Here is an 11,205-nt window from a genome sequence, read left to right as displayed (position 1 = left end):
CTGTATCTAACCCGTGCTGTACCTGCCCTGGGAGTGTTTGATGGGACAGTGTAGAGGGAGCTTTACTCTGTATCTAACCCGTGCTGTACCTGCCCTGGGAGTGTTTGATGGGACAGTGTAGAGGGAGCTTTACTCTGTATCTAACCCGTGCTGTACCTGCCCTGGGAGTGTTTGATGGGACAGTGTAGAGGGAGCTGTACTCTGTATCTAACCCCGTGCTGTACCTGCCCTGGGAGTGTTTGATGGGACAGTGTAGAGGGAGCTTTACTCTGTATCTAACCCCGTGCTGTACCTGCCCTGGGAGTGTTCGATGGGACAGTGTAGAGGGAGCTTCACTCTGTATCTAACCCGTGCTGTACCTGCCCTGGGAGTGTTTGATGGGACAGTGTAGAGCGAGCTTTACTCTGTATCTAACCCCGTGCTGTACCTTCTGGGATGTGGTCATCATCTCCGGGCACTTCTTGCAATGAATCATCTCCGTCTATTGAGAAATAGTCACTTGTTTGTGAGCTTTCGCTGCACACCTCAAATGCATCTTGACGCTGTGAGAGGAATGGGAGAGAATTAAACGATAGACAGGCCAGAGATTCAGAACAACTTAGAACGTATAACACTGTATCTACAGCACACAAAGATCCTGTTCAGCACAACAAGTCCGTGCCGGTGTTTATACTCCACTCGAGCCTCCTCCCACCCCTCTTCATCTCACCCCATCAACATATCCTTCTATTCCTTTCTCCCTCGTGTGTTTATCTCGCCTCCCCTTAAATGCATCTCTGTTATTCGCCTCGACCACTCCCTGTGGTAGCGAGTTCCACATTCTCACCACTCTCTGGGTAAAGAAGTTTCTCCTGAATTCCCCATTGGATTTATTAGTGACTATCTTATATTGATGGCCCCTAGTTCTGGTCTCCAGCCACACAAGTGGTCTACACCTTCTCTAGGTCTACCAGAACAGTGCACAGTGCTCCAAGTGCGGTCTACCCAAGGTATATGGAGACCAGAGCTGTGCACAGTGCTCCAAGTGTGGTCTAACCAAGGTATACGGAGACCAGAACTGTGCACAGTGCTCCAAGTGTGGTCTAACCAAGGTATATGGAGACCAGAACTGTGCACATTGCTCCCAGTGTGGTCTAACCAAGGTATATGGAGACCAGAACTGTGCACAGTGCTCCAAGTGTGGTCTAACCAAGGTATATGGAGACCAGAACTGTGCACAGTGCTCCAAGTGTGGTCTAACCAAGGTCTATGGAGACCAGAACTGTGCACAGTGCTCCAAGTGTGATCTAACCAAGGGATATGGAGACCAGAACTGTGCACATTGCTCCCAGTGTGGTCTAACCAAGGTATATGGAGACCAGAACTGTGCACAGTGCTCCAAGTGTGGTCTAACCAAGGTATATGGAGACCAGAACTGTGCACAGTGCTCCAAGTGTGGTCTAACCAAGGGATATGGAGACCAGAACTGTGCACAGTGCTCCAAGTGTGGTCTAACCAAGGTCTATGGAGACCAGAACTGTGCGCAGTGCTCCAAGTGTGGTCTAACCAAGGTATATGGAGACCAGAACTGTGCACAGTGCTCCAAGTGTGGTCTAACCAGGGTATATGGAGACCAGAACTGTGCACAGTGCTCCAAGTGTGGTCTAACCAAGGTATACGGAGACCAGAACTGTGCACATTGCTCCAAGTGTGGTCTAACCAGGGTATATGGAGACCAGAACTGTGCACAGTGCTCCAAGTGTGGTCTAACCAAGGTATATGGAGACCAGAACTGTGCACAGTGCTCCAAGTGTGATCTAACCAAGGGATATGGAGACCAGAACTGTGCACAGTGCTCCAAGTGGGGTCTAACCAGGGTATATGGAGACCAGAACTGTGCACATTGCTCCAAGTGTGGTCTAACCAAGGTATATGGAGACCAGAACTGTGCACAGTGCTCCAAGTGCGGTCTAACCAAGGTATATGGAGACCAGAACTGTGCACAGTGCTCCAAGTGTGGTCTAACCAGGGTATATGGAGACCAGAACTGTGCACATTGCTCCAAGTGTGGTCTAACCAAGGTATATGGAGACCAGAACTGTGCACAGTGCTCCAAGTGCGGTCTAACCAAGGTTTATGGAGACCAGAATTGTGCACAGTGCTCTAAGTGTGGTCTAACCAAGGTATATGGAGACCAGAACTGTGCACAGTGCTCCAAGTGTGGTCTAACCAGGGTATATGGAGACCAGAACTGTGCACAGTGCTCCAAGTGTGGTCTAACCAGGGTATATGGAGACCAGAACTGTGCACAGTGCTCCAAGTGCGGTCTAACCAAGGTATATGGAGACCAGAACTGTGCACAGTGCTCCAAGTGTGGTCTAACCAGGGTATATGGAGACCAGAACTGTGCACAGTGCTCCAAGTGTGGTCTAACCAAGGTATATGGAGATCAGAACTGTGCACAGTGCTCCAAGTGTGGTCTAACCAAGGTATATGGAGACCAGAACTGTGCACAGTGCTCCAAGTGTGGTCTAACCAAGGTATATGGAGACCAGAACTGTGCACAGTGCTCCAAGTGCGCTCTAACCAAGGTATATGGAGACCAGAACTGTGCACAGTGCTCCAAGTGTGGTCTAACCAGGGTATATGGAGACCAGAACTGTGCACATTGCTCCAAGTGTGGTCTAACCAAGGTATATGGAGACCAGAACTGTGCACAGTGCTCCAAGTGCGGTCTAACCAAGGTTTATGGAGACCAGAATTGTGCACAGTGCTCTAAGTGTGGTCTAACCAAGGTATATGGAGACCAGAACTGTGCACAGTGCTCCAAGTGTGGTCTAACCAGGGTATATGGAGACCAGAACTGTGCACAGTGCTCCAAGTGTGGTCTAACCAGGGTATATGGAGACCAGAACTGTGCACAGTGCTCCAAGTGCGGTCTAACCAAGGTATATGGAGACCAGAACTGTGCACAGTGCTCCAAGTGTGGTCTAACCAGGGTATATGGAGACCAGAACTGTGCACAGTGCTCCAAGTGTGGTCTAACCAAGGTATATGGAGATCAGAACTGTGCACAGTGCTCCAAGTGTGGTCTAACCAAGGTATATGGAGACCAGAACTGTGCACAGTGCTCCAAGTGTGGTCTAACCAAGGTATATGGAGATCAGAAGTGTGCACAGTGCTCCAAGTGTGGTCTAACCAAGGTATATGGAGACCAGAACTGTGCGCAGTGCTCCAAGTGTGGTCTAACCAAGGTATATGGAGACCAGAACTGTGCACAGTGCTCCAAGTGTGATCTAACCAAGGGATATGGAGACCAGAACTGTGCACAGTGCTCCAAGTGTGGTCTAACCAGGGTATATGGAGACCAGAACTGTGCACATTGCTCCAAGTGTGGTCTAACCAAGGTATATGGAGACCAGAACTGTGCACAGTGCTCCAAGTGCGGTCTAACCAAGGTATATGGAGACCAGAGCTGTGCACAGTGCTCCAAGTGTGGTCTAACCAGGGTATATGGAGACCAGAACTGTGCACATTGCTCCAAGTGTGGTCTAACCAAGGTATATGGAGACCAGAACTGTGCACAGTGCTCCAAGTGCGGTCTAACCAAGGTTTATGGAGACCAGAATTGTGCACAGTGCTCTAAGCGTGGTCTAACCAAGGTATATGGAGACCAGAACTGTGCACAGTGCTCCAAGTGTGGTCTAACCAGGGTATATGGAGACCAGAACTGTGCACAGTGCTCCAAGTGTGGTCTAACCAGGGTATATGGAGACCAGAACTGTGCACAGTGCTCCAAGTGCGGTCTAACCAAGGTATATGGAGACCAGAACTGTGCACAGTGCTCCAAGTGTGGTCTAACCAGGGTATATGGAGACCAGAACTGTGCACAGTGCTCCAAGTGTGGTCTAACCAAGGTATATGGAGATCAGAACTGTGCACAGTGCTCCAAGTGTGGTCTAACCAAGGTATATGGAGACCAGAACTGTGCACAGTGCTCCAAGTGTGGTCTAACCAAGGTATATGGAGATCAGAAGTGTGCACAGTGCTCCAAGTGTGGTCTAACCAAGGTATATGGAGACCAGAACTGTGCGCAGTGCTCCAAGTGTGGTCTAACCAAGGTATATGGAGACCAGAACTGTGCACAGTGCTCCAAGTGTGGTCTAACCAAGGTATATGGAGACCAGAACTGTGCACGGTGCTCCAAGTGTGGTCTAACCAAGGTATATGGAGACCAGCACTGTGCACAGTGCTCCAAGTGTGGTCTAACCAAGGTCTATGGAGACCAGCACTGTGCACAGTGCTCCAAGTGCGGTCTAACCAAGGTCTATGGAGACCAGAACCGTGCATGGTGCTCCAAGTGTGGTCTAACCAAGGTATATGGAGACCAGAACTGTGCATGGTGCTCCAAGTGTGGTCTAACCAAGGTATATGGAGACCAGAACTGTGCACAGTGCTCCAAGTGTGATCTAACCCAGGTATATGGAGACCAGAACTGTGCACAGTGCTCCAAGTGTGATCTAACCAAGGTATATGGAGACCAGAACTGTGCACAGTGCTCCAAGTCATAGAGTCATAGAGTCATAGAGTAATACAGCACGGATAGAGGCCCTTCGGCCCATCGTGTCCATGCCGGCCATCAAGCCCTGTCTAATCTAATCCCATATTCCAGCATTTGGCCCGTAGCCTTGTATGCTATGGCATTTCAAATGCTCATCCAAATGCTTCTTAAATGTTGTGAGGGTTTCTGCCTCCACAACCCTTTCAGGCAGTGAGTTCCAGACTCCAACCACCCTCTGGGTGAAAAAGTTCTTTCTCAAATCCCCTCTAAACCTCCCGCCCTTTACCTTGAATCTATGCCCCCTAGTTATTGACCCCTCTACTAAGGGGAAAAGCTCCTCAGCATCCATCCTATCTATGCCCCTCACAATTTTGTACACCTCAATCATGTCCCCCCTCAGCCTCCTCTGCTCCAAGGAAAACAAACCCAATCTGCCCAGTCTCTCTTCATAGCTGAAGCGCTCCAGCCCTGGTAACATCCTGGTGAACCTCCTCTGCACCCTCTCTAACGCGATCACATCTTTCCTGTAGTGTGGCGACCAGAACTGCACACAGTATTCCAGCTGTGGCCTAACCAGTGTTTTATACAGCTCCATCATAACCTCCTTGCTCTTATATTCTATGCCTCGGCTAATGAAGGCAAGTATCCCATATGCCTTTTTTACCACCTTATCCACCTGTTCCGCCGCCTTCAGGGATCTGTGTACCTGCACACCCAGATCCCTCTGACCCTCCGTCTTGCCTAGGGTCTTTCCTTCATTGTGTATTCCCTTGCCTTGTTAGACCCCCCAAAGTGCATCACCTCGCACTTTTCCGGGTTAAATTCCATTTGCCACTGTTCCGCCCATCTGACCAACCCATCTATATCGTTCTGCAGACTGAGGCTACCCTCCTCGCTATTTACCACCCTACCAATTTTAGTATCATCCGCGAATTTACTGATCATACCCTTTACATTCATATCCAAGTCATTAATGTAGACCACAAACAGCAAGGGACCCAGCACCGATCCCTGTGGTACCCCACTGGCCACAGGTTTCCAGTCACAAAAACAACCTTCGACCATCACCCTCTGCCTTCTGCCACTAAGCCAGTTTTGTATCCAATGTGCCAAGGCACCCTGGATTCCATGGGCTCTTACCTTCTTGACCAGTCTCCTGTGCGGGACTTTATCGAAGGCCTTACTGAAATCCATGTATACCACATCCACTGCGTTACCCTCATCCACACACCTAGTCACCCCCTCAAAAAATTCAATCAAATTAGTCAGACATGATCTTCCCTTGACAAAGCCATGTTGACTATCCCTGATTAATCCTTGCCTCTCCAAGTGGAGACAAATTTTGTCCCTCAGGATTTTTTCCAGTAATTTTCCTACCACTGATGTTAGGCTCACTGGCCTGTAGTTCCCCGGTTTTTCCCTACTACCCTTCTTGAATAATGGTACTACATTAGCGGTTCTCCAGTCCTCTGGCACATCCCCTGTGGCCAGAGAGGTCCTGAATATATGTGTTAGAGCCCCCCGCAATCTCCTCCTTTGCCTCACACAGCAGCCTGGGGTACATTTCATCCGGGCCTGGGGATTTATCCATTTTTAGGCCAGCTAAAACCGCCAATACCTCCTCCCTCTCGATGTTAATATGTTCGAGCATATCACAGTCCCCCCGCCCTATTTCTATGTCTACATCGTCCTTCTCCATAGTGAAAACAGATGCAAAAAATTCATTTAGAACCCCTCCTACATCTTCCGGCTCCACACACAGATTGCCACTTTTGTCCCTAATGGGCCCTATTTTTTCCCTAGTTATCCTTTTACCCTTAATATACTTATAAAACATCTTCGGATTTTCCTTTATTTTGCTCGCCAGTGTTATTTCATGGCCCCTCCTTGATCTCCTAATTTCTTTTTTAAGTATCCCCCTGCACTTTTTGTACTCCTCTAGGGCTTCCTCCGTCTTTAGCCTTTTGTATCTACCAAAAGTGTGGTCTAACCAAGGTATATGGAGACCAGAACTGTGCACAGTGCTCCAAGTGTGGTCTAACCAAGGTATATGGAGACCAGAACTGTGCACAGTGCTCCAAGTGTGGTCTAAACAAGGTATATGGAGACCAGAACTTTGCACAGTGCTCAAAGTGTGGTCTAATCAAGGTATATGGAGACCAGAACTGTGCACAATGCTCCAAGTGTGGTCTAACCAAGGTATATGGAGACCAGAACTGTGCACAGTGCTCCAAGTGTGGTCTAACCAAGGTATATGGAGACCAGAACTGTGCACAGTGCTCCAAGTGTGGTCTAATCAAGGTATATGGAGACCAGAACTGTGCACAGTGCTCCAAGTGCGGTCTAACCAAGGTATATGGAGACCAGAACTGTGCACAGTGCTCCAAGTGCGGTCTAACCAAGGTATATGGAGACCAGAACTGTGCACAGTGCTCCAAGTGCGGTCTAACCAAGGTATATGGAGACCAGAACTGTGCACGGTGCTCCAAGTGTTGTCTAACCAAGGTATATGGAGTCCAGAACTGTGCACAGTGCTCCAAGTGTGATCTAACCAAGGTATATGGAGACCAGAACTGTGCACGGTACTCCAAGTGTTGTCTAACCAAGGTATATGGAGACCAGAACTGTGCACAGTGCTCCAAGTGTGGTCTAACCAAGGTATATGGAGTCCAGAACTGTGCACAGTGCTCCAAGTGTGGTCTAACCAAGGTGTATGGAGACCAGAACTGTGCACAGTGCTCCAAGTGTGGTCCAGCCAAGGTATATGGAGACCAGAACTGTGCACAGTGCTCCAAGTGTGATCTAACCAAGGTATATGGAGACCAGAACTGTGCACAATGCTCCAAGTGTGGTCTAACCAAGGTATTATGGAGACCAGAACTGTGCACAGTGCTCCAAGTGTGGTCTAACCAAGGTATATGGAGACCAGAACTGTGCACAGTGCTCCAAGTGTGGTCTAACCAAGGTATATGGAGACCAGAACTGTGCACAGTGCTCCAAGTGTGGTCTAACCAAGGTATGTGGAGACCAGAACTGTGCACAGTGCTCCAAGTGTGGTCTAACCAAGGTATATGGAGACCAGAACGGTGCACAGTGCTCCAAGTGTGGTCTAACCAAGGTATATGGAGACCAGAACTGTGCACAGTGCTCCAAGTGTGGTCTAACCAAGGTATGTGGAGACCAGAACTGTGCACAGTGCTCCAAGTGTGGTCTAACCAAGGTATATGGAGACCAGAACGGTGCACAGTGCTCCAAGTGTGGTCTAACCAAGGTATATGGAGACCAGAACTGTGCACAGTGCTCCAAGTGTGGTCTAACCAAGGTATGTGGAGACCAGAACTGTGCACAGTGCTCCAAGTGTGGTCTAACCAAGGTATGTGGAGACCAGAACTGTGCACAGTGCTCCAAGTGCGGTCTAACCAAGGTATATGGGGACCAGAACTGTGCATAGTGCTCCAAGTGTGGTCTAACCAAAGGACAGGTATATGGAGACCAGAAGCTGTGCTCCAAGTGTGGTCTAACCAAGGTATATGGAGACCAGAACTGTGCACAGTGCTCCCAGTGTGGTCTAACCAAGGTAATGTACATGTTTAACATAACTTCTCTGATTTTCCGTTCTCTCCTTTAAGATAGTAAAACCTCCCAAGGTGCTTCACAGGAGCGATTATCAAACAGAATTTGAGACCGAGCCACATCAGGAGATATTAGGGCAGGTGACCAAAAGCTGGGTCAAAGAGGGAGGTTTTAAGGAGCGTCTTAAATGAGGAGAGAGAGGCGGAGAGGTTTAGGGAGGGAATTCCAGAGCTCGGGGCCCAGGCAGCTGAAGGCACGGCCGCCAATGGTGGAGCGATGGAAATCGGGGGATGCTCAAGAGGGCAGAATTGGAGGAGCGCAGAGATCTCGGAGGGTTGTAGGGGCTGGAGGAGGTTACAGAGATAGGGAGGGTTGTAGGGGCTGGAGGAGGTTACAGAGATAGGGAGGGGTGTAGGGGGCTGGAGGAGGTTACAGAGAGAGGGAGGGTTGTACGGGCTGGAGGAGGTTTCAGAGATAGGGATGTTTGTAAGGGCTGGAGGAAGTTACAGAGATAGGGAGGGTTGTAGGGGCTGGAGTAGGTTACAGAGATAGGGAGGGATGTAGGGGCTGGAGGAGGTTACAGAGATAGGGAGGGGTGTAGGTGCTGGAGGAGGTTAAAGAGATAGGGAGGGTTGTAGGGGCTGGAGGAGGTTACAGAGATAGGGAGGGTTGTAGGGGCTGGAGGAGGTTACAGAGATAGGGAGGGTTGTAGGGGCTGGAAGAGGTTACAGAGATAGGGAGGGTTGTAGGGGCTGGAGGAGGTTACAGAGATGGGGAGGGGTGTAGGGGCTGGAGGAGGTTACAGAGATAGGGACGGTTGTAGGGGCTGGAGGAGGTTACAGAGATAGGGAGTGTTGTAGGGCTGAAGGAGGTTACAGAGATAGGGAGGGTTGTAGGGGCTGGAGGAGGTTACAGAGATGGGGAGGGTTGTAGGGGGCTGGAGGAGGTTACAGAGATAGGGGGGGTTGTAGGGGCTGGAGGAGGTTACAGAGATAGGGAGGGTTGTAGGGGCTGGAGGAGGTTGCGGAGATAGGGAGTGTTGTAGGGCTGGAGGAGTGTACAAAGATAGGGATGTTTGTAAGGGCTGCAGGAGGTTACAGAGATAGGGAGGGGTGTAGGGGCTGGAGGTTGTTACAGAGATAGGGAGGGGTGTAGGGGCTGGAGGAGGTTACAGAGATAGGGAGGGTTGTAGGGCTGGAGGAGGTTACAGAGATAGGGAGGGTTGAAGGGCTGGAGGAGGTTACAGAGATAGGGAGGGTTGTAGGGCTGGAGGAGGTTACAGAGATAGGGAGGGTTGTAGGGCTGGAGGAGGTTACAGAGATAGGGAGAGATGTAGGGGCTGGAGGAGGTTACAGAGATAGGGAGGGTTGTAGGGGCTGGAGGAGGTTACAGAGATAGGGAGGGTTGTAGGGGCTGGAGGAGGTTACAGAGATTGGGAGGGTTGTCGGGGCTGGAGGAGGTTACATAGATAGGGAGGGTTGTAGGGGCGGGAGGTTGTTACAGAGATAGGGAGGGGTGTAGGGGCTGGAGGAAGTTACAGAGATAGGGAGGGTTGTAGGGGCTGGAGGAGGTTACAGAGATAGGGAGGGATGTAGGGGCTGGAGGAGGTTTCAGAGATAGGGAGAGATGTAGGGGCTGGAGGAGGTGAAAGAGATAGGGAGTGTTGTAGAGGCTGGAGGAGGTTACAGAGATAGGGAGTGTTGTAGGGCTGGAGGAGGTTACAGAGATATGGAGGGTTGTAGGGGCTGGAGGAGGTTACAGAGATAGGGAGGGTTGTAGGCTGCTGGAGGGGGTTACAGAGATAGGGAGGATTGTAGGGGCTGGAGTAGGTTACAGAGATAGGGAGGGATGTAGGGGCTGGAGGAGGTTTCAGTGATAGGGAGCGTTGTAGGGGCTGGAGGAGGTTACAGAGATAGGGAGGGTTGTAGGGGCTGGAGGAGGTTACGGAGATAGGGAGGGTTGTAGGGGCTGGAGGAGGTTACGGAGATAGGGAGTGTTGTAGGGCTGGAGGAGGTTACAGAGATAGGGATGGAGGAGGTTTCGGAGATAGGGAGGGGTGTAGGGCCTGGAGGAGGTTACAGAGATAGGGAGGGTTGTAGGGACTGGAGGAGGTTACAGAGATAGGGAGGGTTGTAGGGGCTGGAGGAGGTTACAGAGATGGGGATGGTTGTAGGGGGCTGGAGGAGGTTACAGAGATAGGGAGGGTTGTAGGGGCTGGAGGAGGTTACAGAGATAGGGAGTGTTGAAGGGGCTGGAGGTGTTTACAGAGATAGGGAGTGTTGTAGGGCTGGAGGAGGTTACAGAGATAGGGAGGGTTGTAGGGCTGGAGGAGGTTAGCGAGATAGGGAGGGTTGTAGGGGCTGGAGGAGGTTACAGAGATAGGGAGGGTTGTAGGGGCTGGAGGAGGTTACAGAGATAGGGAGGGGTGTAGGGGCTGGAGGAGGTTACAGAGATAGGGAGGTGTGTAGGGGCTGGAGGAGTTTACAGAGATAGGGAGGGTTGTAGTGGCTGAAGGAGGTTACAGAGATAGGGAGGGTTGTAGGGGCTGGAGGAGGTTACAGAGATAGGGAGGGTTGTAGGGGCTGGAGGAGGTAACAGAGATAGGGAGGGTTGTAGGGGCTGGAGGAGGTTACAGAGATAGGGAGGGTTGTAGGGGCTGGAGGAGGTTACAGAGATTGGGAGGGGTGTAGGGGCTGGAGGAGGTTACATAGATAGGGAGGGTTGTAGGGGCGGGAGGAAGTTACAGAGATAGGGAGTGTTGTAGGGGCTGGAGGAGGTTACAGAGATAGGGAGGGATGTAGGGGCTGGAGGAGGTTTCAGAGATAGGGAGAGATGTAGGGGCTGGAGGAGGTGAAAGAGATAGGGAGTGTTGTAGAGGCTGGAGGAGGTTACAGAGATAGGGAGTGTTGTAGGGCTGGAGGAGGTTACAGAGATATGGAGGGTTGTAGGGGCTGGAGGAGGTTACAGAGATAGGGAGGGTTGTAGGCTGCTGGAGGGGGTTACAGAGATAGGGAGGATTGTAGGGGCTGGAGTAGGTTACAGAGATAGGGAGGGATGTAGGGGCTGGAGGAGGTTTCAGAGATAGGGAGGGT

This window comes from Somniosus microcephalus, unplaced genomic scaffold (assembly GCF_052327205.1).
Source record: "Somniosus microcephalus isolate GS21.2 unplaced genomic scaffold, FLI_Smic_1.0 unresolved_chr6, whole genome shotgun sequence".
Classification (NCBI taxonomy): Eukaryota; Metazoa; Chordata; class Chondrichthyes; order Squaliformes; family Somniosidae; genus Somniosus; species Somniosus microcephalus.
Note: the sequence above shows the minus strand (reverse complement) of the source record.